Source organism: Cibotium barometz, chromosome 52, assembly GCF_041138505.1.
Source record: "Cibotium barometz isolate CiBa-2024 chromosome 52, ASM4113850v1, whole genome shotgun sequence".
In the NCBI taxonomy this organism is placed as follows: domain Eukaryota; kingdom Viridiplantae; phylum Streptophyta; class Polypodiopsida; order Cyatheales; family Cibotiaceae; genus Cibotium; species Cibotium barometz.
In genome coordinates this window covers 18,420,747-18,448,744 of record NC_141097.1, presented here as the reverse complement: position 1 = coordinate 18,448,744, position 27,998 = coordinate 18,420,747, and the positions used below count along the sequence as shown (strand labels likewise).

At 38.9% G+C, this 27,998-nt stretch overlaps 1 pseudogene; it reads right to left on the bottom strand.

Moving 5' to 3' along the window:
- Positions 1-11: 11 nt before the first annotated feature.
- Positions 12-27,998, bottom strand: LOC147608896 (NADPH-dependent aldo-keto reductase, chloroplastic-like; annotated as a pseudogene).

Here is a 27,998-nt window from a genome sequence, read left to right as displayed (position 1 = left end):
AAATCAAACCATCAAAACCATCTAGCTACATCATGTGATGACTCCTCAGATACCAAAAGGGATGGGAATATACTCACAGAAATGTGGATGCCCTTGAAGGTGCAAAAACGTTGAAGCTTGCATTGCTGCCAAAGAGGGTGGCACTCCACTTGGCACACACCTGGCACAATCATGGCATAGGATAGGAGGACCCCTAGCTTCTCCACACTTGAAGTTGCTCATCCCTATGGTCTTGACCTTGTCTATCCCTGGTAACCTCTCCATCGCTTGCCACGTAGCCTTTATATCCAAGGGTGCAAAATCATCATCATAATCTATGCATGTGTGTCTTTGTTTTCTTTTTTGCTTTTTAATTCCATGAAAGTTATAAAAAAAAGTGTTAATACATTCTTAATTGTAATTATATATGTTAATGTATTGTGCTTTATATTCTTAATTGCAAAATATATGTTTTGCAATCCATTTACCAAAGCTTGGAAGTGGTCCATAAGTAGCCTTGAAGCATTCTTGCAGTGCTTCTCCAATCTAACAGGATTTGATTAACTGCGTTGATTAGTTCATCCATCAACACAAATTAGTAATATACTTCAGCTTTCTTTACTTAATCCGGTTTACCTCTTTCTCATTGCCATAGACGGCCGCGCAGTTGATATGTCGGTAACCCATCTGATTAAAAAAAATTAATAGTTACTTAAACCAGCATCATTCAACCAAATTGCGATGGTAAACATTGAGCGAGGGAAATCAGAGGAGTGTATTAAGGGATTTTTGAAGAAGGATTAGAATAATTAATCACATCCAAGGCAGCCGTAGCTGGCAGGTTTATCTACTCTAATTAACGCGTATGCTATATTTTCAAAAGATATATTCACATTCTTTTTTTTTTTCCACTACTATTTTTTTTTCCCCCCCACTACTAGAAGGGAGCAACATACTCCATGAGGACCTCTTATATCCCTCTCTAGACACCCGATTATTACCTTGCCCTCACTTTGTAGAGGATATTAAGACATTCGTTGTGTAGGTTTCTAGCAGACTTAATTACATGAGACGAGACATATATCACATATGTTATTTACATGGCTTGATCCATGCAAAGCTACATAGCCTTCTTCTTTCTCCAAACTTCACATGTGTCGTTGGCTGGCATGTGTCTCCACTTGCCAAATGCCTTGTCTCGTTTTTGATTGGTAGTTGCCAAATGTGTATCGATTTCTCTCGTGCACACGCACTCTCACACCCGCATATAAGTTTCGAGGGGGGTAGGCAAGAGAGTCCATATCAAAATGAGTTAATTAATAGGCGCAAAGCTTAATGGGGTAAATCCTTTTTTTTCCATAAGCTTTCCTACACCACTACACCAGCTCTTGCGGACTAACGAGGTCTCCATCATTGGAGGATGCTACCATATTGTGTGCAACCGCATCAGCACCAATGTCAAAAAAAAACTCTCCTTTGGTGTAATTTTTACGGCTCAAATTGAGAAAAATCGGTTGTAATTTCGCCTAGTCTTGAGTTTAAAGATTTAATTTTGTGAAATTTTAGTTATAAAATTGGTTAACCTATGCCTTTGTTTAATAAAAATCGGTTGCATGTCAAGGTCATACTTTTTTTCACTGGTTAGAGAAAAACTTTATTCTAACACTAATAAGGGAGAGAGAGAGAGAGAGAGAGAGAGAGAGAGAGAGAGAGAGTATAGCTACATAGATCTGCAGAGCTTTGAGGCCCCTCTTGACCTCATAATTTTTTTGGGGGCCGATGGGTGGGTGGGTGGATGAGACGACATAGAGAGGGAGCGTCATGCTCCTCACGGCAAAATGCACAGAATTCCATCGTTGAACATGTTGGAGTGAATGCTAAACACACACTTTCCAAACATCTATTTTTTAAATATTTTATAAGATCTATTTCTATGATAAAACTAGTTTGGTGACTCGCGTGCTCGTTCTCCCCGTCACGGAGCTACCACGTGGCCGAGCAAGGGGAAATTCCTGGTTAGTGTGGATAATAGTATTATCCATACTATTTCTCACACTAAATCTATTCATACTGCCACATGGTTGACCGAGGGCTCGGCCATGTGGCACCTCCCTAAGCTCTCCCCCTCAACTCTCCCCCTCAACTGTAAGGGGAGTGAGAGGGGAAGGGATAACACGCTGGTCCCCTCCTAGTGTGGATGACAAGAAAGGGATCTAGGGATAGGGCAGAACTCAATGGTTAGAGTCCTCACAATTAGACTCAATGGCTGGAGTCCACACAAGTTGCTCCTCGATGCCTCGAGTAGCCATAAGTTCATGAAGAAAGCCATGAAAGCTTGTGTAAGAAGCTAATAGCTCCAAGAAAGTTAGTGTATATTATGTTCAAAAAGGTCCAAAAGGGTACAATAGTCCTAGGGCTGATGTCTTTTACAGTCCCCAAAGCCCCATATGCCCAAAACCCATGCTAAATGTGCCCTAAGCTCCATGTGCCTAGGCCCATGCCCCATGTGCATGTGCACCCTAAAATCACTTTATTATAATCTATACTCTCCTACAATGATTTCATCCTCAAAATCAAAGGGTGGTCGTGCACAAACAAACATATGCAAAGGCTATATATAAAAGCTAAAAATCAACCATAACTAGGTGTTAATGCCATGGTAAATGCTCGGGGGGTGCACTACTAAGAAACCCTATATATCACATGCGTTCAAGGGGTATTTAAAAAACCCCTTACCTATGAATTTTTCATGAATAAAATGATCCCTTTTTCTTTATGGACTTACGGTTTTTTTTTTCAAAATCGATTTTTAAACCCCTTATGTAAATGTACTTATGTAAGTTTGTCTTAAAATTTTGAATTAAAAAACCCCTTCATTTGAACTTATGTGGTATACTTACATATTTTTAGGTAAACCCCTCAAGGGTAAATGGATGCAAAAACATGAGTCGCACGATGTCGATACTAAAGTCACATGAGCCCCGACGAGATCAAATGGAAAGAAAGGTGGAATGCTGTCGAAGATGAGGCCAAACATACAACCACTTGGATTAAAGAGAAATCCAAACCATGTAAAGTCCAAAACCATGGCTCCAAGTAAACCTGGATCAAATGGGAAGTGTAAGGAAACACCGTTGATGATGAAGCTCACCAAATATCTTCTCGGGTTAGATGGATAACTATAGTATACATCACGGACCCATGAATCTGGAATGAAGGGATGTAATGCATGAAAAATATGAGTAATCACCATGTAAACATGATGCCTAAGTGTGTTTAGTCTCTCACCAAGAGAATGGAAATAGCCTTCCACAAGCCAAGAGAGAAGCCATGAGCTCCAAGAAACATAAGTTTCCATTTCTAAAAATGATCATCAAAAGTTACAACCATGGTCCAAGTCCCCTCTTTTATACATGGACTTGTCCCATTATTAACCCTATTGAATAAAGTTCCTACTTTATTACAAACCATCCCTTCCCAAAGATTTTGTCCTCAAAATCAATAACATGTACAATCTCAAAGTATGAGACTCTAATGTAATCAATGGGAAGTGGTTAAGAGTTCTCAAGTACATCCAAAGCACATATACAATGAAAATCCGGATGTATACAAGTCCACAAAGCTTCAAGCCCAAAGTGTATGAGTGGGACTGTTATGACAGCCCTTCTAGTCGATGAAGACCCTTGAAAATCCTTCATTTAGACTCCATATATTGGGCTGAAAATGATATGTACACTCAGCCATATGTAGCCCACATCATAATCTTTCATTAGGATACGCCATGAAGCTTGTTGGAGTAGAAAAATAGGCCCAATAGTAGACCTTCCCAAAGCTGTCCAGAAATTACAGCATGTATACTTCTTAAGAAGAGTTGCCATTTCCTCATCTATGTGCTGTCCACTGCCTTCCATCCCCTCTTGGGTAACATGTAACACATAGATAGTGCCAAAAGCCTTAATCTCTTTCTTGAGTCGCCTTGGAGTGATCAAAGAGAGCTTCTTAGGTGCATTTGCAGCAAGTACCACTTGTTGCCCATGATGTAGAAAGCTCATGAAACCTTGTTGAAGGTTCATGTGAATGTCACCAAGTGAAGCCAACCAATCACACCCCATGATAATGTCGATGGGACCCATATCCAAAACCACCAAATCACCTTCCCAAGTGTATGAAGAGGATAAAACCACTTTTGTAGAAGGGCAAACCAAGCTAGTCTTCTCACTTTCCCCATTTGCCACTTGCACTTGGAACGTTGTAGGTGTCTTCTTTGTGTTGAGTTTGAGAGAGTTGATGGATTTAGAGTTGATGAAGCTATGAGTGCTCCCGGAATCCACAAGAATATGTGCAACCCTCCCATTGATGGTCCCCACCAACCTTAGTGTGCTTGGGTTCTTGCAACCCGCCAACAACTCTTGTGAGATAGAGCATATGCAAGCTGAAATTTCTGCATTGGTAGGCATGTCTCCGTCCACAAGGCTTTCCTTAACTCCACCTCCCGGATCAAACGGAAACTCACCATCCTCCGTGATGAAAGAATGGTCTTCAAGTGTCTCCTCATGTGCTTCTTCATTGCAATCCTCCCATTCCTCAATGTCATGAGAGTCATCCTTGTTCTCTTCCTCATCCATGAGGATCATAGTGGCCACAATCTTCTTTGATTTGCACACATGCCCGGGTGACCACCTCTCTTTGCACTTGAAACATAGCCCTTTGCTTCTCAACTCCTCAATCTTTGGATTATCCATTCTTTGAGTCTTCTTGAAGGGTTGAAAGGGCTTCTTCTTCATGAAGTCACTACTCTTTTTGGCATCAAATTGATGTATCCCATTCTTTGGCTGTCCACCCCCAAATGATGTAGGAGTTCTTGGATTAGAGGATGGTAATGTAGAGGTAGGACCTTTCCCAAAATTGTAAGAAGTAGTGGTTGGTTTGAGTGTGTCTTTGGTGAAGGTCATGGGCTGAGACCTCTTGTACTTTGGCTCATAGAGTTCGGCTAACCTCATAGCTTCTTTGAGAGAGCTAGGCCTTTGAGCCGACACATCCGCCTTGATGAAGTGTTCAAGCCCATGCACAAACTTTTTCATCTTCATGTCTTTACTCAAGCCTTCCACGTACATTGAAAGCTTCAAAAATCTCTTGATGTAACCTCTCACCATCATCCCCTTTTGAGAAAGCTCATACCATTCTTCATGGTATCGGTCGAGCACTAAGGGTGAAATGAAGGCCAAGTTCATCTCCCGCTTCAATCCTTCCCAAGTTGATGGCGTGTTCCCTTGTTTGATCAAGTGCCTCCACCATTGATGAGCATAATCTTCAAGATGTAAGGAGGAAAATTGTACCATATCACGCTCACTTTTTGGGTAAAGTTGGAAATAGGTGTCAAGCTTGGTAGCCCACTCCTCCAACTCTTGCGGAGATGACCCGTCACCTTTGAACTTTGATAGTGAGATTTTGTCTTTGACATCCTTGGAAGATATGTGGGATGGGTTATCATGTTGGGTAGAGGGCTTGAATCTTTGCATCTTCGAGTATGACTCCATAAATTGTGCAAAGTCTTTGTAATCCCTCTTGATGATATTCGACAATTCCATCCACTTCTCGTGAGCATCCCTTTGTCTTTGGGCAAAGGACATTTGATTCCAATCGAGTGCAATCTCCTCATCATTCACAAACACCTCATCCTCTTCCCTTGAATGCATTGCCCTAGAAAAGGTAGGACCCTTTGATGCATTGAGGTGAGACAAACCCGAATGAAAAGAAGGAGGAAACATGTCCTTGACAAGAGGTCTCCGTGCATCCGCCATGAATCCCCGAGTGGATGCTCCCAATGGATCCTCTTGTACGGCCTTCATGGAATCCTCATTCAAGATGCCCTTGCCTTTTCTTTGCTCATAGTCACCATAATTCCCATGCTTTTCTTGTGCTTGAGACTTCCCAAACTTGTCCTCCATCACACCAATCCGTGAGGATAATGTTTCAAAATGAGAATCAAGCTTGGAGTCTAAGGTCTCCAACCGTTGTACAAGCATTTGCATGAGGGTGTCATGGTTAACCGCCGCTTGTGTCCCTTGAGAAATTTGATTATGTACATTGCCCCCATTGTCTTCATTGATGAATGCATCCCTTGCATCCATATTACCTTCCATGTCCTCATCACCCATGATCATTTCTTGCACAACATCCCCACCCTTGCGAGGTTTTCCCTTCGGCATAGTGAAGAAATGCAAGATGTTGGTAGAATGCCCAAATGATGTCGGAATTGGACAAAAGAAGGTTCTATGGGTAGGTAATGGTGTCTACTATCCTCCCAAATGAACACAGTAAGAATTAGGTGTGGGCAAGTACTCTCTGTTTTAGGGTTTGTGCGGGACAGCTGAAAGTAGTAATTTGGCTCTAAAATGCAAAATATATGTCGGAATTAGGATTTTGACGGCTCTATAGAAAGCTAACGGAAGATAGAACCTACCCCTAAAAGCATTTTGATTCAGTCAAAGTGGAAGTATATTCTGTTTGACTTTGACCATAAAGTCAACATGACTACTTTGACCGAGATTGTGATATCCGATTAAGGGGTTCTATGGCTCATTTGAAAACTCTCAATGAGTAGAATAGAGTCGTGTAATCACTCCGGACCTAATCCCAAAAACCCTAGGACTGAATTAGGGTTTTGTAAAATCCCAGAAATTCCCAAAATTTGGTCCCAAAGCTCAATCCGGCTACAAATGATTGGTGTTTCTCCCCTTGGTAGTTGTAAATAACTCTTCAAGTGTATCCATGGGGTAAATCTCCAATCAATAAGCTTGTTTGGCTCCCTTGTTGGAAAAATTCCGCCATAGTCTCCTTTGTAATTGGAACCAAATCTCAAATGAAAATGCAACTTCTCAAATCACCATGCAATACTCTTTGTATCCCACAATGTCATGAAAGATCATATGCACTCTTTGTCCATCAAAGCATTTGCAATATCCACACAATATGACGGAAAAAGGGGCCCCATTGCCCAAATGCATCCACAAAGTCGATGGTGAGGATTGTTGATGACGCGCGTTGAAGCTTGCCGATCTCCCGGCCAAGCTCTTCTCACCCCTTCACCGAGTTTTCCTCCAAGGTGAAGGTTGAGGCCATGTCTTCACACCGGTGTACCTAATCCCCCTTTGTACCGCTTTTCCAAGGCAATCACGGCACAAAGAGTTCAAGCCATTCTCCCCTTGGCCTCTCCAACCAATGCCAAGGTACCCTCACACATTGCTAGATTCTATAGAAACTTGAAGTGGTAGCAATGGTGAGTGTAGGTACAAAATGATGTGGATAATATCAAATGATAGAACAAGTTTGTTGGCTTACAAGTATTGAGCATGACTCATGCCCTTTTACAATTTAGAACTCACCAATAAAGCATGGACTCATGCCTCAATCCATCATCCAAAAGCTCCAACACAAACCAACAATTCACAATGCCCTCACCATGGCATTTGCATAAGCATTTGTTAACCACAATCAAGGCATTTGCAATTGCATTCCAACAATCCCTTTCACATCATATTGACAAATGCATGCTTCCAAATGCTCTCTTATGCCCATGTGTAAAACATAGCATTGGCATGGCTATGTAGAGCATCCATAGTGTCCATATGGCATCAAGATGAGCATGAGAGACTCCAAAAAACATTGCATAAGCTTGCTATTCCATCAATGGCATGCCAATTGAGACATAATGAAGAAAATCCCCCAAAATGTGATCTATGAATTGGCCAAGCTCATGTGGAATCAATTCCTTTCACCATTGCCATCAATAATGCATGGAGAAGCAATATTGGCATGTGAATGGTCAAGCTTTAATGGTTAATTTTTGAAAATTAGGGGAATTTGAATGTGTCCAACCCTAATCCATTCCCAAGCTCCACCAAATGCTTCAAACTTGCAAGAAATTGATCAAACCACTCACCAATGTCATCCGGAAAGCTTCAATGGTAGAAAATGTTGAAGAAGCCTCTTGTTGAAGAAAAACGTAGCCCTTCTTTGCTCTGAAATTTGCAGCCAAATAGCACCTCCCATGTGCTTGAACAAGGCTTGAAAATATGCTCCAAACAAGGGCTAAGAACCCTATTGAAAAGCTTTCAACTCTTGAGGTAGTAGAGCTAGGCTTCCCCTAGCTCTCCCTCATGATTTTCAGCGCCGTTTTGAGGCGGCAGCCTGCTGCAGCCCGTCGCCCTCCTCCTTGCCTCCTTCATGAGATGAGAATGCTCACAAAGATGCCTATGAAGTGTAAGAGCTTAGCAATGCAAGACTTGGTCAATATTGGCAAGGTATACTAGGGCTTCTCACAGCCATGGAAGAATGAACAAAAGCTCTCCAATCTTGAGAAAAAAATTAGCAAGAAGAGGCTCAAATGAAAGATCTCAGTGAGCTCTACAAAAACCCTAAGGTTTGGCATCAAAACGGGTAAAGGAAGAGCATCCCATGGCTATGGAAAGCTTGAGGAAGAAGAAGATGATTACTAATCGTGATTAGCAAAAAAGTTAATTGCAATTAGTCACTTGCCCTAAGTTTTGGCCCGACTGCCCCAAATTTTTGGTCCAGAGGCCCAAAATTTGGTCCAAAAATGGTAAAATTGGCCAAAATCACTCAAAATTCAAGCAATTTCCATGAAATGCTCACCATATCCATGAGATTAAGCAAGATTAGAGAAGATTTGTCAAGAATCACTCAAGGATTACAAGAAAATGAGAAAAAAATTAAAAGAAACTCAAATTTTCAAGCAAATTTTCCCAACAACCCATGCATGCCCATGATCAAAATCAAGAGCTCTGATACCAATTGGAATGAAGGGATGTAATGCATGAAAAATATGAGTAATCACCATGTAAACATGATGCCTAAGTGTGTTTAGTCTCTCACCAAGAGAATGGAAATAGCCTTCCACAAGCCAAGAGAGAAGCCATGAGCTCCAAGAAACATAAGTTTCCATTTCTAAAAATGATCATCAAAAGTTACAACCATGGTCCAAGTCCCCTCTTTTATACATGGACTTGTCCCATTATTAACCCTATTGAATAAAGTTCCTACTTTATTACAGAATCTGATGTATTAATAGCTCTCGGGTCGAAAGGAAAGCTCATAAGTCCATCCACTCGAGCATAGTGTGAATCCGGCATCCAAAGTATCCACCAAATGAAACCATAACTCATGATCAGAATGTCGAATGGTCCTGGCATAAATAAATCACAGTGTAGGCTAAAATCAAAATGTACCCCATGTGTATTCAAATGACATGCCACATAATCAAATGCCATACACCCCAGGTGACGTAGAATTCATCCAAAGAGAAATGTCCCGGATCCAAAGAACATAGGATCATGTTTACAATCATGGAAACCAAATGAACATAACTCAAGGTCGGTACCATGCAAGATCAAATGTGAATCAATGCCATCATCCCATGTAGCACCTCTCAAACAATTCGAGGTATGATCCATTGCATCAATATGTATATAGGCACGATCCATACCATGTAACATATCATGTGCTATGTGTATGATAATCCAGAGTAGAAACATGATCATCAAGATCATGTTTCATTATAATCATCACTAAATACTTATAATGAATCTACAAATGAGAGATAAGTTGTATCATCCACCAAGTAACTATCCATGGCATCCTCAAGGTCTCTAAGGTCATAACATAGTCTATCTCCATCAAGGGTGCCCCTATATAACATATACCCCATGATAGATCAATCTCCATCAATACTAGAAGATGTATAACTCAAATACAAATCTGACATGGATCCACTTCTTAAAAAATAGAGAAAATAGAGACTTGCAAGAAAAATAGATTATTCAACCCAATCAACTCATTAAAAACCACAAGTTCAACCCAATCAACTCATTAAAAACCACAAGTTCAACATATTCAAGAATTGAATAAATAACATGTAAAATACTTAGCTCAGGGTAACGACTCAACATTGGGTTCAATCTTCCCCCCTCATGTGTGTGGCCTCTCCCCACACATGAGTATTTACGTAATTCTTTCATACCAAACTTAGGCAACAATAGTCTCCAAAAATACAAAAGGTGCTTTTACTTACACGGTACTCTCTTATGCTCAAAATAGAGTGTCCATAAATTGAGGCTAGGGTTAAAGCATATCACGCTTTACAAAAGCATTAAAGTTTAAGTTTAAGCTTGATAAATCTAAGTTTTCAAAATAAATCAAAATATGCACAAGCTAGCACATATATACAAAGCTTGTTTACAAAAATGTATGCCAAACAAATAATATTTTGCGTATTCTTCTCAATCTTCTGAATCCTCTTCACCAATAAAATAACCACAAACAAATATTCTATAAGTATACAAACCATCACCACACACATGTTTGCCAAGCGTAAGTAATCTAGGAATCACCCTTCCATACAAACCAGCTATAACAAAAATTGGAGGCCCCAATCATACATCAATGTATACCAAACATATTAATATTTATAATGGCATCACCCATGATATTAACATGATTTGGCATGAAGCAAAGATAATCCAAGCGTCCCCAATTTGTCTAAGAGGGTAGAATAATATTTTAAAGAGAGCTTAAAATATATTCTCATAACATTCCCTATTTCTTGAGTTTGCAATTGCCCTCAATTGTGGGTTTGTTGAAAAGAATGGAGGATCTCAGGGAAGGTATGAAAGTATTTCTTACGCACCCATCTTGCATCTTCATGAGGATGATTTTGAAAAGTCACCAAATATTTGATATATTGATTTCTAGTATGACCTGATATAATCTGATGATTGATGAAAGTATCTAGAATCAAAACTTCTTCCTCACCCTCAGTAAGAGGTGGTTCCTCATACACAGAATGCGTGGAAAGTAATCCCGTGAAAGGTTTTAACAAACTCACATGAAATGAGTTATGAATCTTCCAATGAGAAGGTAATTCAAGTCTATAAGCAACATCATTAATTTTGTGCATCACCTTAAAAGGTTCATAAAATCTTGGGGTGAGCTTAAGAGCTAGGAATTTTTCAACACTTTACCTTTCTCAATTCTCAAAAGTACATAATCTCCAATTTCAAAAATAGATAGTTTTACGTTTGCGATTTTCTTTCTTAGCATGTGTAATAGAATGTTTTACATCATTCAAAATGCTACTAAAATCAATAGTGAATTGATCAACAACTTCAATTTTGTGGAAAAGTCTAGTAGCTAGAATAGGCAAAGGTTTTTTATACATAATTTTGAAAGGTGCTCGACCAGTAGTAGTAGTAGCCAGAAGAAAAGGTTTTTCATACACAATTTTGAAAGGTGCTTGACCAGTAGCTGAATGAGAAGTATTATTGTTAAGCAAACTGGAGAAGATGAATGTATTTATCCCATGAATAATTAGATTTTTGGGCAATATAGGCTCTGATTAGATCCAAGATAGTGCTGTTAGTAACCTTAGTCTGTCCATTCATTTCTGGATAGAAAGCTGTGGAAAAATCTATCTTAGTGCCTAAGTTAGAGAAAAGAGTGATCCAAAAGTTATTGTGAAATCTAGAGTCTCTGTAAAAAAAACAACTTTTGGCAATCCGTGATATACAAAGATATGTTTGATAAACACAGTCATCGTGCAGCTTGCTGAGAATTCAATGTTTTCTTACAAGATAAGAAATAAGCTTGCTTACTTAAACGGTCCACTATAGTCCAAATCATGTCATTATGACCAGATATAGTAGGAAAACATGTACTGAAGTCCATTTATATTTGTTCCCAACAAGTATCATTAGGAATTGGTAGAGGAGTAAGAAGTCCCTGGGTCTTACCTTTATAGCTTTTAATTTTCTGACAAATAGAACATTCAGCCATAAATTTTTCTACATCTTATTTAAGATAAGGCCAAAAGAATTCTCTAGTGACTTATTAAAAAGTAGTAGAAACATCTCGATGACCCATGAATGGCGGTTAATGCATTTCCTCCAATATAAATTGTATGAAAAGTTGTGTAATACACAATATCTTTTGGAAGAAAAGGTAACCATCATGGCACGAGTAATCACCAACAGGGTTCCAATTATTGTCTCTAAGCTTAGTCCAAACCTGAGAGAAATTTGGGTCATTCTCATAACATTCTCTCATAGGACTCAAATGTTCACTTTGAATGACAAAAATGTTATGAACACTAGGACATTTACTTAAAGCATCTTCCATAACGTTTTCTTTACTTAGTTGATATTGTATCATAGTATTTACGTAATTCTTTCATTCCAAAATGGGCCATAACCTCCAAAAATACAAAAGGTGCTTTTACTTGCATGGCACTCTCTTATGCTCAAAATAGAGTGTCCATAAATTGAGGCTAGGATTAAAGCATATCACGCTTTAGAAAAGTATTAAAGTTCAATTCTAAGCTTGATAAATCTAAGCTTTCAAAATAAATCAAAATATGCACAAGCTAGCACATGTATATACAAAGCTTGTTTCCAAAAATGTGTGTCAACAAATAATATTGTGTGCATTCTCCTTAATCTTATGAATCCTGTTCACCTATAAAATAACCAATAATAAATTGGTAAACAAATATTTCATAAGTATACAAACCATCACCACACACATGTTTTCCAAGTGTAAGTAACCCAGGAATCACCCTTCCATAGAAACAAATTGTAACAAACATTGGAGGCCCCAATCATACATCAATGTATACCAAATGTATTAATATTTATAATGGCATCACCCATGATATTGACATGATTTGGTATGACACAAAGATAATCCAAGCATCCCTAAATTACATAAGAGGGTAGAATAATATTTTTAAGAGAACTTAAAATATATTCTCATAACATTCTCTGAAGATCAACAACATACGATACAATAAGAATATCATCCATGTGCATAATCTTTCCTCTCCTACGAGACCTCACCTCAATGAAATTATCACTAGTCTCATGTACTATGCCTAACTACTCAAATATATGAACTATATCTATGCTAACCACTACCAAGTTAGCTATGAGAACTAGGAGTTCTTAGTGGTCGAATCAAGAATGAAACCACAATTGTAAGCCCTAGAAGAATAGCCTATGACATATCTAACATAAGAAGCTAATGCTTATGTTCATAGGTATCTCGCGTGTACAATGGACACATCACTAGTCAAAAGCTCATGATCCTGTAATAGACCCTCATCAACATCTATGGCATCCCCACGATCCCTAGGAAGGTAGGTAGACATAGGTGTACCCATGAAACTCAATGCTATACCTGCCCTCTAGATCATGTTCACATCAATGCTATACCTGCCCTCTAGATCATGTTCACATGATCTAGCTCACACACATTAATAGCACATACATCATCATCATGTGCATATGTGGCAATGTTATCATCATGTGCATGTGTATCAATATCATCATGTGCAAATGTATCAATATCATCATGTGCAATGCATCATCATGAATCTGTGTCAAAGTAGTCTACATCCTTAGGAACATAATCATGATGGCTCAAGACTGTAGGACACTCATGCAAGTTGCTAAAAGAAGAATCATCACATTGCGAACAATGTCGAACCATCAACCAAGCAATGAATCAATAAAGTCACCGTGTAGAGACAATCTGACACATACATCCCTCTCATCAAAAACGTGTCTCAAATGGCTAGGCATCAAACCCTCAAGCTTGAACATCCAACCATGGCATGGATATACCGCCTTATCATAGCATGAAGTCAACAAACGAATGAGGATCTAAAGGTTTAAGCCTTGAAGTGCCAAAGGTATGTGTAAACTCGACAAAAGAAATGTGATCCATGTCACAAAGTGGCAACTCATGATAACGAGTGTAGAGCCATGATGATAGTGCATGAGAAAATCTCCTATGGTTGGAATTTGAGATGGTATTAAAATGATGTCAATGACCATGATGGGTGTAGTATGTCGATCCAATGAAGGATAGTAATAATATCCTATGGTTTACGGCGGCAAGTGAACAACACCCAAAGTATGTATTATCTACACTTAGGGTTTTTCTTAAAATGTTCTTCACCCTTCTTTACAACTGTCTACACCAAACTTGTCGCATATGCAAGATCTCCATTCTAAATTACCTCGATGATCTCTAAAAACTCTAATCTCTGACTTATCCTTACTAATCACTACAACTTCATGACTATGTGCGTGTATTAATATTTTGCATAACCTATTTCATGGCATTAATCTGTAATAGTTGGCAAGTATTGTAATGCTTTAATCTCCCAGTGTGATCTCTTCTAATTCACTATTGTAAACTAAGTACGTCAATTTGTAAGTTGGCTTTATTTCATTCTTTGTTCTTTTCTTGTCCAAACTATTATTAACTCTTGTATATGTTGGAATGGAACCTCAAGCATGGTTGTGCACTGGTGCTTACACTAGAAGGGTTGGGTTTGACACCCAATAGGGTTATACAATCATGACTCCTATTATTATACGATGTTGTCAGGTCATAATCTATCATTAACTATGTTAATCCATTTATTATAGTCTTTGCATAAGTGAAGATGTCATCACCACCCACTAACACTAATATGTACCAAGATTTACTTCTTCTTGCTATCAATTAGTTTCTTGATTAAGAACTTCTTAGATATTAATTTATCACCCAATGATGCAAAATGTGTCACAAAAGATTGTAAGAACTTGATCAATCTTACACCACTTCCAAAAGATTCACTAATCTTACTTTCTTATATCAAATTCAGCAAGAATCCAACAATTGTGCTTTCCTTTCTTAAGCTTTCAACAATATTCATGGTTTCTCGAAGTTTGTATAGAAATTTCTTTTAAAGAAACATAATTGTTCTTTTCATGCTTGAATTTTCAACAGTATTTGAATGGTTTCTTGAAGTTTGTAGTTTCTTTTAACAAAACATAATTGTGCTTTCCTTGCTCAATTTCTTTTAAAGAAACACAATTGGTTACAAAAATGATCAAGATTAGGAAAGATTTGATCAAGATTCACTCATCACTGATATTAATTATGTGCAAGGTTTGATTTCTGTACTTAATCTCTTTGCAAACTTTATAAATCTACACTAAGATTCCTTTAGAATCTGCACAGTGCAAACTTTGCCTAAATCTATAACAAAACTATAAATTGTCCATAAATCTACTCAAATCTACAATAGAACTGTAATCTGCACATAAATATATTCAAATCTGTAACATAACTGTAATTTGTACACTTTCTTGATAAACTATGTACCAAGATTCATAACAGAAACCACCAATATCCAAACTACTCTCAAACTACCAAGAATCTAAATAAACTAGGTAAATATTGAAAGAAACTACGGTTTATGAAAAGATTTGATGAAAGAAATCACTAAAATCAAGAAAATTATGTATGAAACTCAAAGAATATGATTTTTGAAAATAGTGATTAGTATATATTCAAAAATAATTAACACTAATCTCATTACTAATCCACATAAATCAAGATAAATGCAATCTTGAAAAACTGTGTGAAACTTAGTCCAAAAATGATTAAGTCTTAATCATTATCAAGATCAAAGCCAAAAGCCACCAAAGGCAAATATCTGATACTAGTGCAAGAAAGGGATCTAGGGATAGGGTACGACTCAATGGTTAGAGTCCTCATAATAACTAGACTCAATGGTTAGAGTCCTCATAATAACTAGACTCAATGGCTAGAATCCACACAGGTTGCTCCTCAATGCCTAGAGTAGCTATAGGTTTATGAAGAAAGCCATGAAAGCTTATGCAACAACCAAATAGCTCCAAGAAAGGTAAAGTGTATATTATGTCCAAAACGGTTTGAAAGGGTACAATTGTCTAAGGGTTAATGCCTTTTATAGTTCCCAAAGCCCCATATACCCAAATCCCACATGTTAAATGTAAGTCCCCATGTGCCTGGGTCCATACCCTATGTGTATGTGCCTAGGTCCATACCCCATGTGTATGTGCATCCTAAAATCACTTTGTTACATGGATTCAACACAAGCTTTGCAAAAGCCCAAAAAATGTGATGAATAAATCCATAATATTATTCACACTAAATCTATCCATACTGCCATGTGGCCGAGCTAGGCAGCTCCCCTCAAGTGTGAGGGGGGAGTGTGAGGAAGAGGAGTGAGGAGGAGCGGCAATGCATGGGTTCCCTCCTAATGGATTCAACACAAACCTTGCAAAAGCTATATACATATGCTAAATAAATTAACTAATAAAACCTAAAAGTAACATTTCCTCACTTGAAATTTATCTTAGTGGTATTAAATAAGTGGCCACTTAATTATAGTAAGGTTATACTAAGGTCATACTTGTGGATAATTTCATTACTCATAATTTCTCCCACTCATGCCCGGCGAGAGAATCGCTCACCTACCACCTCCTCATTCCTCATCTCACTCTGAGAATTGGCCAACCTCCACTAGCTTAGCGCTTACCTCTCCCTCCCTCCTCCATTTCTACCTCCCTAGGCATCCTCTTCTCCATAGTCCTTTGGAACACGTGAGCATAGCTTATAGCCTCCCAAGACACACACACACACACACAGAGGGAGAGGGAGAGAGAGCTCTGCAACCATAGAAAGATATTTAGAATATTTTGGAAGAAACAAAGGAGGAGTGTTGCATGTCAAGAGAGAGAGACCTTTGGCCTATATGGTAGCCTATATGGATTAATAGAGAGAGAGAGAGAGAGAGAGAGAGTCTACATGGGTTGGAGAGTTGAGTCTACCCCTTTGTAGAGCAATGATCAGGAGAGAAATGAAGAGAAAGTCATGACTAAATCATATGTGTGCACACAATACACACATGAGAAAAATGGAACACCTTCCTAGATATACTAACTCACTACAAGGGAATGATGGGTTTACAAGCACCTATATCGGCACCAAAACATGGCATTGTAAGTGCATCGAGTGTCAGTATACATGCCAGTATATAGGCGCCAGTTCATATTCACCTGGAATAGGCGTCGGTATAGATGTTGGTAAGGTTATTTGATTAGTGGTGGTGAGGTTAAATTTTAAGAAATTCTATGCAATGGGTTGTACCATAGGCCATGCATACACCCACCATGGTCTCCCCATCCCCAGAGATGTACCTCGATGTTGTTGATGACGAGGTTTCCACTAGTGGGTGAGTAAAAATATACCCACTTAGCAACTACTTTCTTTGATGAGAAAATAATCATCCCTGAAGCTGATGGCTTGCTGGTATCATTTGTTGATGTCATTCATTGTAGCCATCCCAGATGCTTCATATGTTATTGAGCACTCTTGTTTTTTTTATTTGTCGGTCCAAAGGTTCTTGTGGCATGAAGAAGGTTTTTAGGTACCCATATCTGGTGGATTCTTGGGCATCGAGCATGGTTCCTTGGTTATGATATCTCTGTTTTGATACAGACTTCTTCATGGGTGCATACCGCTTCTTCTTTGAGAGCATAGTTTGATTTTTTGGGATCCAAACTTGGGTTGCACCTTCATGATATCCTTGGGTTTATAGTATTACCTTTGTAATCCACACTTCTTTTATTGGCACCTTCTTGTGTAATTGCTTTGGATGCCATGGTTGAGGTTGCATTATTATTTTCTTCTTGTTGTCAGGCCTTTGAATTTCTCCATGTGAATGTTGTTTGGTCTAACTAGGTAGCTAAACAAGATTACTTCATTATGTCGACGTTAAGCCTCTCTCTCTCTCTCTCTCTCTCTCTCTCTCTCTCTCTCTCTCTCTCTCTCTCTCTCTCTCTCTCTCTCTCTCTCTCTCTCTCTCTCTCTCTCTCTCTCTCTCCATGTGAATTTCTCCATGTGAATGTTGTTTGGTCTAACTAGGTAGCCAAACAAGATTACTTCATTATGTCGACGTTAAGCCTCTCTCTCTCTCTCTCTCTCTCTCTCTCTCTCTCTCTCTCTCTCTCTCTCTCACACACACACACACACACACACACACACACAAACAAACAAACAAACAAATATGGAAATCAAAATTTGGAAGAAAAAATTTTGGAAAAAAAATCCAACCCCTCCCCCATCCTAAGTGTGAGCCCGCCACTTGGGATGGGAAAGGTGTGGTTTTTTATTTTAAAATTTAGTTCCTTTTATTTTAAAAAAAATTAAATCACATCTCTCTCTCTCTCTCTCTCTCTCTCTCTCTCTCTCTCTCTCTCTCTAAAAAAAAACCATAGCTTCTTTTTCCCAAGTGTAAAATCCTGTTTTTATTTTTCCTCCATGGCTTCTTTTGCGTGAGAACGTATGCCTAATATGTTCGAGCACTGTCTTATAAAATTTAAAAGTTAAGAGCCCCTTGTTCAGGCAAGTAAGATAGCAAAGCACCTTATATAGAGGCCAGATGGCTGAAATCATGTAAAGCTATGGAGTGGTGATAAACATGGTTACATTAGCCTTGATTGGTCTTTGAAGCTCTAGGATAGTGTGTGAAGTAATCATTAATGGATCAAGGTTTTCATTTGTAAGGATTAAGGTTTCACACTAGACCTCAACTTCATACACAACATTGTTGTGGAAAAAATAGGTAATATTTCCTGAAAACGAGAAACATTTGGCATCTTTCAAAAATTCCTTAAAAAAGGGTTCACTTTTTACCTCTTTTTGAAAAGTGGTCTACACATATGCATACAACACTGCCAAAAATAATAATATTTTGGGTACTTTGCACGTTTCTTACAAAAATTGACATGAAAAAAAAGACTTGGTTCTATTACTTTTTGAGATTATAATTGAAAATTTAACGATAAGTTTTCCAAAACATACCAAAATAGAGACACTGTTTATCATTGCCATCTTCAATTTTTTTAAAAATGGTACAACTATAAAAAGGAGGTATTTTCTAGACGTACAGCTATAAAAAGGAGGTATTTTCTAGATGTATAGCTCATGGCATAGTTATGGTTTCTCATGATCATTGCTATCTATACCATCAACATCACTAGTTGATGTGCCTTCTTCTCTGATAAGGTAGACAAGGCATCCTCTTCTTCACTATTCCCAAATACATTTTTTTCTTCTATGTGTACACTTGAAGCCTAGACTCCTTGGGTCTACTGCCATGTTAGCACAATTGAGGATATGCTACAAAGTACAACTATAAAAAATTATAATTTTATATGAATATATTACAAAAGCGTTATCTTGATACAATTATTATCTCAACTATAAAACCCTATTTTTGGCTCTTGATGAGAGTAGTGTTAAAATCCATTTTGAAGCTCTTGAGTATCTCAATTTACAAATTGATAGTATATACTTTTTTTGGGAGAGTTTGTTATGCATAGATGAATTTTAAAATATTATCAATAAGCTTATATTTAAAATTTGTCTAATTTTAAAAAACGTTACACATTGATTTTTAAAGAAAATGTATCCTTGTTGTGAGAAAAAGGGATTAAAAAGGTATTTTTAGTTATTAAAGATCAGTGTGTAACGTTTTTTAAAAGTTGTCTAATTTTTAAAAAACGTTACACAACACTGATTTTTAAAGAAAATGTGTCCTTGTGAGAAAAAGGGGTTAAAAAGGTAATTTTAGTTATTAAATGAGTTTAGAAAGCATGAAAAGCTCACTTTAAGAAAATTACTTTTTTATAAAATAGCAAGTGGGTGAGTGGGTTGGTTACTACATATGGTAAGGATCTGCTAGCTACAACATTTGTGGCCAACTTAATGGAGAGCAACAACTTTTCACCTAAAAGTTGATGTTTTGCATCAACTTGATTAACACATCAACTTTTTGGCTAAGAGTTGATGTTTTGCATCAAGTTGATGCAAAACATCAACTTTTTCACAAAACTTGATGTTTTGCATCAACTTCATGCAAAACATGAACTTTTCCACAAAACTTGATGTTTTGTATCAAAGTTGATACAACACCAACTTTTTCACGAAGCTGAATGTGTTACATCAAAGTTGATGCAAAACATCAAATTTACTATAAAACTTGATGGTTTGCATCAAAGTTGATACAAAACATCAACTTTACCACCACAAAACTTAATGGTTTGCATCAAGTTTTAGGTGCTCTGGAGAAGAAAGTTGCAGCATTAAAGGTGGATTTTAAAAAACGGCATGATTTTGTGATTCCATTTGCGGGAGCATCCTCAGAGGACTAGTTTCACAAATTTTGAGTATCAACATGATCCTGTTTCAGTGCTATTTGCGCAGACGTTACAGAGTGATTTGTAGATGTTGTAAATCACTTTGTAACATCCCCAAATCGCACCAAAACAAGGTCATGTTGATACTCTAAATTTTTGGAACAGGTTGTCTGTGCGTGATATAGCATGGACAAAATCACAAAATCAGATCGTTTTTTTAAAATTGACCTCTGATCCTCCAACTTTCTTCTCCGGAGCACATGAAACTTGATGCAAAACATCAAGTTTTGTAGTAAAGTTGATGTTTTTCATCAACTTTGATGCAAAACATCAACTCTTAGCCTAAAAGTTGATGTTTTACATCAACTTTAATGTAAAAACATCAACTTTCAGAAACCAAAGAACCTTCGTAAGGTCTTCACTATGCTTAGAGGGGTATGCCCAAGACTTTATATTTGTAGCTTGCTATATTTTTGTGAGCTTTTACGCTCAAAAAACTCAAAAAAACTTATGCTTTATTTTTGGAGTTATCTTTTTGAAAAGCAAGCTTTTAATACATATAAATATGGATTAGTACTACTACAAAGGGCCACACTCATCTAGAGGAGATTCAACCCAATCTTGTGTCAACGGATATCTTCCTTCTCTCTCTTGCTAGTTGTTGCTATCACCTTATTCCCCTCTCTCTCACCCCACTTTGTGCACTGTTAGTCATCGTAGCCGCCAATTCCCTTTGTTTCTCTCTCTTTGCGGGCCGACAAACGATGCTTTTTCTCTCTTCGTGTGTACGCCAATCGATTAACAGGTTTTTTTTGCCAAATCTTTAAAAGCTTTGCTATTAATAAAGCTTAAAAAGCTTTATAAGCTTTACATTGTAAAGCTTATAAACTTCTCTTTTGGGTGGCTACTAAGCTTTCCTTCAAAGCTATAAAGGCTTCCTTACTCTTAAAACCTTAAAGCTTATATATTGTAAAGCTTATCATATCTTTCCTTTCATGCCTATGCCAAAGCTTTAACCACCCCTATAGTTTAAAGGTTAAGAACCTTATCTTCCTTGTCCAACATCTATTAAATCTTTATCCCTCAAGGCTTCTACAAAGGTACACAAGTGCAAAACTTCCAAAGGGTTGCTTATTGGAAATTGAGCATCAAACAAGAGAATTTGAAGGGTTTGAAGGTTTTATAAAAGAAAATTGAATCAAGGCCTTTTTAGGGGCACTTTTGTAGCATTATATGGTAGTGATATGTGTGAACACACTTAGGACTGTTGGGGTACTTTTTCCCTCACTAGGAGGTTTTTTCCCCCGTGCGTATGTACACTCTCTCATCTACTCATTTTGGGGTGTGTAATTATCTTTTGTATGTGTCATAAATTTGTTGATTCTAATCTAGTGAGTTTGTGTGCTCTCAAGCTTCTCTATCTTGTGTGTGTGCATTGTTGCAACCCTAACCCTAATTCCAACAATTGGTATCAGAGCTAGCTTCCCTCTTAGGAGAAGAAGCTATATAATGTAGTGTGTTGTATATGAAGTATATAGAGTTTTCGAGATCCGTGGCGCGATTTGGGCGCATTTCAGGCATGTTTTGGGCACCGCAAAGATTTTTGCAGATGTTCTAGAAAGGTATCATTTTGGATTGGTTCTGCTCAATTTTGGGTGTTTAGGCTGTGTAGCGACAAAGATTTGGTGTGCAGCAATATCTACAATGTCTAGAACAACATCTACAGTGTCTAGAACAACATTGACCATCATACTTTCGCCACCAGTAACACTCTATTCTGTACTCTGTGTTATTTTTCATACACTTTGCAGGTGATTCGGTCAGCCATCCAGGGTTGCATTCAGTGAATATTGAGTACTTGTAGTGTGTTGAAATATTTTGCATTTGGTAGAAAGTCATGGTTGGCAGTAGTGATGTATTCAACATGTTTGTTGAGGACAAACTTGATGGGACTAACTACCCATTGTGGTCCTATATGATGAGGCATGTACTAGTTGCTAAAGGCCTTTGGAATGTGGTAAGTGGTAGTGAAACTCATCATGTTTCACAACTACCAGTGCAACTAGGTGCTGCAGGTACATTTGAAGTAGAATCTTATACAAATGTGCCTCCTCCACATGCACCACCAATACCTCCCACTGCCGCTCAAACGAGATGGGATGGAAGAGATGCACATGCACATGCATTGCTTGCACTTTCTGTGAAGTGAAGCATTATTCCTCATATTCAGTCATGTAAGACTTCAAAACAGGAATGGGATGCACTTGTTGCATTATACCAAGTGTGCAATGAAGCACGTGTTGTATATCTGTGCAAACAGTTGGAGTCTGAGCACATGAATGAGGGAGACTCAATGGGCAACTTCTTGACCAAGATCAAAGATTTTAAGGAGCAACTTGCTAGTGTGGATGAGATATATCTTGATAGTACATTGGTGCCCACAGTTCTCAATGCATTGCTGGACTCTTATCAGAGTTTTGCCTCTATCCTTAGACTTATGTGATGAAGGGAAATCCAAATGCCCTTCATTTGATGAGATGGTTTCAATACTCTTGCAAGAAGAGCAGTCTAGGCAAAATAGATCTATTATGCAAGTTGGTGACCAAGATTTTGTTGCTAATCAGAAAGGCAAAGGTAAAGCTTCTTCGCATGGTGGCTATAAGCCAAAATCAGAATCCTCAGGTAAGGATGTAGATAAAGAAGGTGATTAGCCTAAAAAGAAGAGCAAGTGTCACTATTGCAAGAAACCAAGGCACTACATAAATGAGTGCAAGAAAAGGCTAGAGAAGGAGAAAAAGAAAGAATCGGGCATGGTTGTGGCTGATGCATCTACACCAAGTGCAGAGAAGAAGGAATCTGTAAATTTTGCTCAAGATGATTGGGCATGGATTGTACATTGCAGTTATGACTCTTCTGTTCATGATGTATTCATGTTAGTGGTGGGCAGAAGTGGATGCTTGTACTTTGACAGTGGTGCTAGTAAGCACATTACTTCACAAAAAAATTGTTCTCATCTCTGGAATCTATCCCAAGTGCAGGAACCATCACATGTGCAAATGGTTCCTTATATCCTGTCAAAGGAGTTGGTAGAGTTATGCTCACTGCTACAAATGGGGGCGTATTTACTCTTTCTAAAGTTTTATATGTGCCAGGCATTAAGAAGAACTTGTTGTCAATTTCAGCCTTAGCCTTGTCAGGCTTGACAGTGAAATTTGTGGATGACAGATGTATAGTTCAGGATAGAAATGATAGAGTTATTCTATCATTGCCTCAGGTACCTTGTTTCATGGCCTATACAATATGGATGTATTTTAGAAGTTACAACATGATGCTTGTTCAGTCTCCACGACTCATGCTATGAGTGATGCAGAATTATGGCATGCATGATTTGGCCATCTGAATTATGGCAGTTTGTTACGCCTTCAAAGGCATGATATGGTGTCTGAGTTGCCAACTCTTGAGACCCCTACTAAACATGTATGTGAGGGGTGTACTATTCGTAAAATGCATCGGGCATAATTTCCAAAGGATGGATCTGTGAGAGCTATTAAGAAATTACAGCTTATACATAGTGATGTATTTGGTCCTACGAGGACACCATCTATTGGGGGATATCTCTACTTCGTCACTTTTATTGATGATTACTCTAGATATAGCTGGGTGTATCCCCATTAAAGCAGAAGTCAGAGGTTTTGTATGTGCATTAAGCACTTCGTATCCATGGCTAAAAATGTATGTGAATGTAAAGTTGGCACCCTTCGTTCAGATCAAGGAGGGGGAGTATATGTCCAAGGAATTTCATGCATATATGGCTGAAAAGATGGGGCTATGACACACACAAAGAAAAAAAAATCGCGTGCAGAAAAAAGAAAGCAAATGGAGGTAAGCTTGATGATAAGGCAATTAAATGCATATTTGTGGGATACAGTTTAGAAAGCAAGGAATATAGACTCTACCATCTGGCCGCCTCAAAGCGGATTTTGGTAAGTAGAGATGTTGTTTTTGTCAAAAACTCAATTCAACCCATGCTTTCATGCAAAAAATAGTAGAATGTATGCTCACATGACATGCTTGATTTGCTCCTACCTTTGTTTAATGGAGGGCAGCCATATGTAAAGCAATTAAATACTCAGCCAAGTGTTGAAATTCAGCCTTTGTAGCTACACAGTGCTCGATCGCTCTATCACTCTCTCTTTCTCTCTCTCTCGCACACACGCAGGAGAAGGAAACCAAGAGGATAAGGCAAGAGCACTCTTGTATTCAACACATGAGAATGAGAGTTTTAGGGTTACATTTGACTCTTATGGGTGACTTGGCCGTTCACACATGGACGTCCATACATGGCCGACCGATCCTAACACTTACCCTGCTGATATTCAAGGTGCGCCTCTCATCGGCGATCACCCAATCCCTTTATCCTTAACATATGGTGCCGACAAGCCCGGCCCATGACTCAGAATATTTAAATTAATGAAGTAAAACATAGTACGTCTCAATGTCCGTCATAGGTTAACATGCCCCCCTTCCTGATGTAGATTCCGTCCTCGGAAGCTATGGTATGGTAAGCTCGATAGGGTTGTTGTGGTAGACTGTCTGCAAAACAAGGAAGTAGAGTGAAAGTATGCTGGAATTCAAAAGATATAAAGTGTATCAATTCAAGCATGTTAGACCACAATGGATGTTGCTATGAGACTTAGTTTAAGGGGTCACATGAATGAGCTAGTGTAGCAAATTAACAGGAGTTTAAAATTATTGAAAGTAAATCAAGAGTTAGCAAGGTGTCAAAGATTAATCAAGGTTTATAACTGGCCTAAGTCAAGGAAAATAACCAAGCTTAATAAATAAACAGATAACCACACTGTGTCTACTCTAAGAACAAGTTAATACCACGAGCCTAGGGACACAAGAAACATCAGAGTTACAGGAGCCTTTTGCCTTTATTTTTTTATGCACGTGACAATTTTTACACACAATGGCGACCTTTCTAAGGCAAAACTAACATCGATCCTGGTACCATGTTTAACACAAAGCATTATCCAGGAATCTATTAGTTCACCTTAGGCAAGGCTACCCCCTACCATAGAATACTCCTCGCCTACCAAGTATCAATAAGGCGATAGGCCAACATTAAAGCACATCATAGACTTGTATTGCCATTTATTGTAGGTTTTTTTTAAATATATAGTTTATTTCTTTTGACCTTCGCTCCTGAACTATAATTTGTCTTGCATCCTTTCAACAAAGGGGTAAAAGCTATGTCCTAGAGATCAACATACACACAGCCAGGTTGTTTAAACATTACGATGGTTTTAACCCAGACTTAAGACAATCGTATTCCAAGGTTAACTAAAGATGTCATGCTGCTCAGGAATATATCCAATAAGGTTAAGCTCATTAATGATTTACACTAGCACATCAAGCAACTTCAAAAACTAAGTAGTACATTGACAATTTCCATGTGGTCATGCATTATAGTTCATGCAATTAATTGAACAGTAAAAACGAAAGAGAGTGGGTATGGAAGAATAACACCTGTATTTTGGAGATCTCCTTGATTCGATGAGAAAAATGCCTGCAATTTGATGAGATTTATGTATGAGCGTTGCGGCTATTCCTCAACTGGGTTTGGGTAAGTTCCAATCTTTTTCTTGAGGGTCTTTGGCCCACGTGGCTTGTCTTGGGGAATCTCAGTCAGTTTGGGTGGTCGAGAGGGCATTAACTGACTTGGTTGTGGGGCGGAGGAAGTTTCCTTCTGTTTCCCCTTATTTATGTACTCGCTTGATTCTCCCTCGTTGAGCTCCCGAGTGGGGTCCTCCCTTAAGGTAGTGGCTTTGGTCCCCATGGTTTCTATTGAATCGGAATCATCTTCAGGATCATTCATATACACGAGGTCGTCTCCTGTCCCTATGTTAGTCTTTGAACTAGGCTTGGAGCTCGTGGCATCAAGCGATCTCTTCCGTCGCATTTTCTTTTTCTTTGCTCAAGCAATTGATGCAGTATCCCTCTCTTCAAGAATGTAGTTTTGATTTTGAAGCATTGACCGTGTAACTACATTCGCGGGTACAATGGGTGTGGTTCCTCATGCCTGGTTGGTGACCTCAACCAAATTCAACGGCGTAATCTTGGGTGCATTAGGATTATGTGGACACTGAGCAATCAAATGATCTATGCCACAACGATTACATGTAAGTACCAGCATTCCCGATGTGCTCCCTTGATTTGTTTGCATTTGAGTAGCGATCTTCTGTAGCCTATTAGGGCACTCCGCTACACGATGCGGTCCACCACACTCATAGCATTGAAGAGGTGGTCTCCTTGCCAAGGTATTAAGGTTTTGCCCTCTTGTGGCGAGAGCAGCCGCTTGATATACAGGCTTGACTTGCCCGAAATGATCCTCCATGTAGTATTGGGGAGTCATTTCAAACGTATCAATCCCATATGGAGTAGTGGGGTCTATCTCCTCTTCATAATCCCCACATGCACTATGTGACTCACAACCCATCTAGTTTATTGGGGTAATCCTTGAGGTTGTGGTCCTAGCATTGGCGGTGGTAACGGCACAGACTGGACTACATTCGGATTCTTTGGAACTATGTGCTGTGACGGTTGCTCGACAGGTTGTGCAGGCATTAGCGCGGGTACTTGAGGTGTGTTTGACCAGGCTAGTGGTGCCTGATTTGCCAACATTCACTTAAGTACTAGGCAATCCTTAGATTGATGGCCATACTTACCACATGCATTGCAATTCCCATTGAATTTGACTCTGAATGTGGGACATTCACTCGTGCTATGTGGTCCTAAGCAGACCGAACACCATTGTTGCTCTCTTCTTGGGTACATATGGCTATTTTGAGGGGCTCGATTACCCCTAAAGTATTCTTGGAGAGCCTTAGTAAGGTCGATCACAGACATTTCGGATATCTTGGGCTCCTTGGCAATAGGTTTCACCGTCATACTTGCGAACTAACGGATTTTGTCTCCGAAGACACCTTTTTACCTGCAATCATCAAGTTGTCTTCTAACTGGATTGCATTGGCAGTGACTGCTTCCCACGTTGTAAGACCTCTAATGACTAGGCCATTGTATATGTCCTCGTGGCGCAATCCTCGGATGAATCTATCGAGCAGTTGGTTATTATTGAAGCGCTCATCGGGAGTGCAGCGAGAATTTAGATGCTTCAATCGACTTATAAAGTCTCTCACTGACTCCCCTTCTTCGTGTTTAGCTTTTTGGAGTCGAGATGCTACTCCCCAAAGCACACCCTCACGTATGTATTCTTTCAAGAACAATCTCTTGAGAGTGGGGTAGTGAATGCGCTCTTCAACCCTTAAGGTTCGATACCAATCTCCGACCTTCCCACTCAAGGTTAAGCCTAAGGCTTTACACTTATGCAGCTCTAAATCCCTAGAAAAGAAGTCCAGGAATCCATAGACCTGTATACCATAATCCTTGTATACCATAACTCTTACTAGGGCGGCGAGGCGGTAGAGCGGTGACGGCGGCTCCTCCTTCACGGCTGCGATGCGGGAATCCTTCACGACGGCAGTTTGAGAGGTGAGTGACACACGTTTGCATTCTGTTTGAGCTTGCTTTCCTGGTTGTATGCTTGTAGCCATTTGTGGCTCGCATACGGTGTTCTGCAAGTCCCCAGCTATGACCTGTGCGGCAAAAGCGCACAGGAATATTATATGGAACAAACATGTCTAATTTCTTAACTCTGAAGGAATATTATCCAAACACTATCCTTGACTCTGAAGGAAGCAGAAAACAAAGTGACCCACTTGCATTGCGATCATGAAGCATGTGGATTGTGAGTAGATGGCACTGCCATACCTGTTGTTCCTGCTCCCACAGTGAAGCACTTATGGCCGCGGCCCCTTCTAGTCTTGCATGTGGCAGATTTAGGAGCTCATCCAGTCCTTCCAT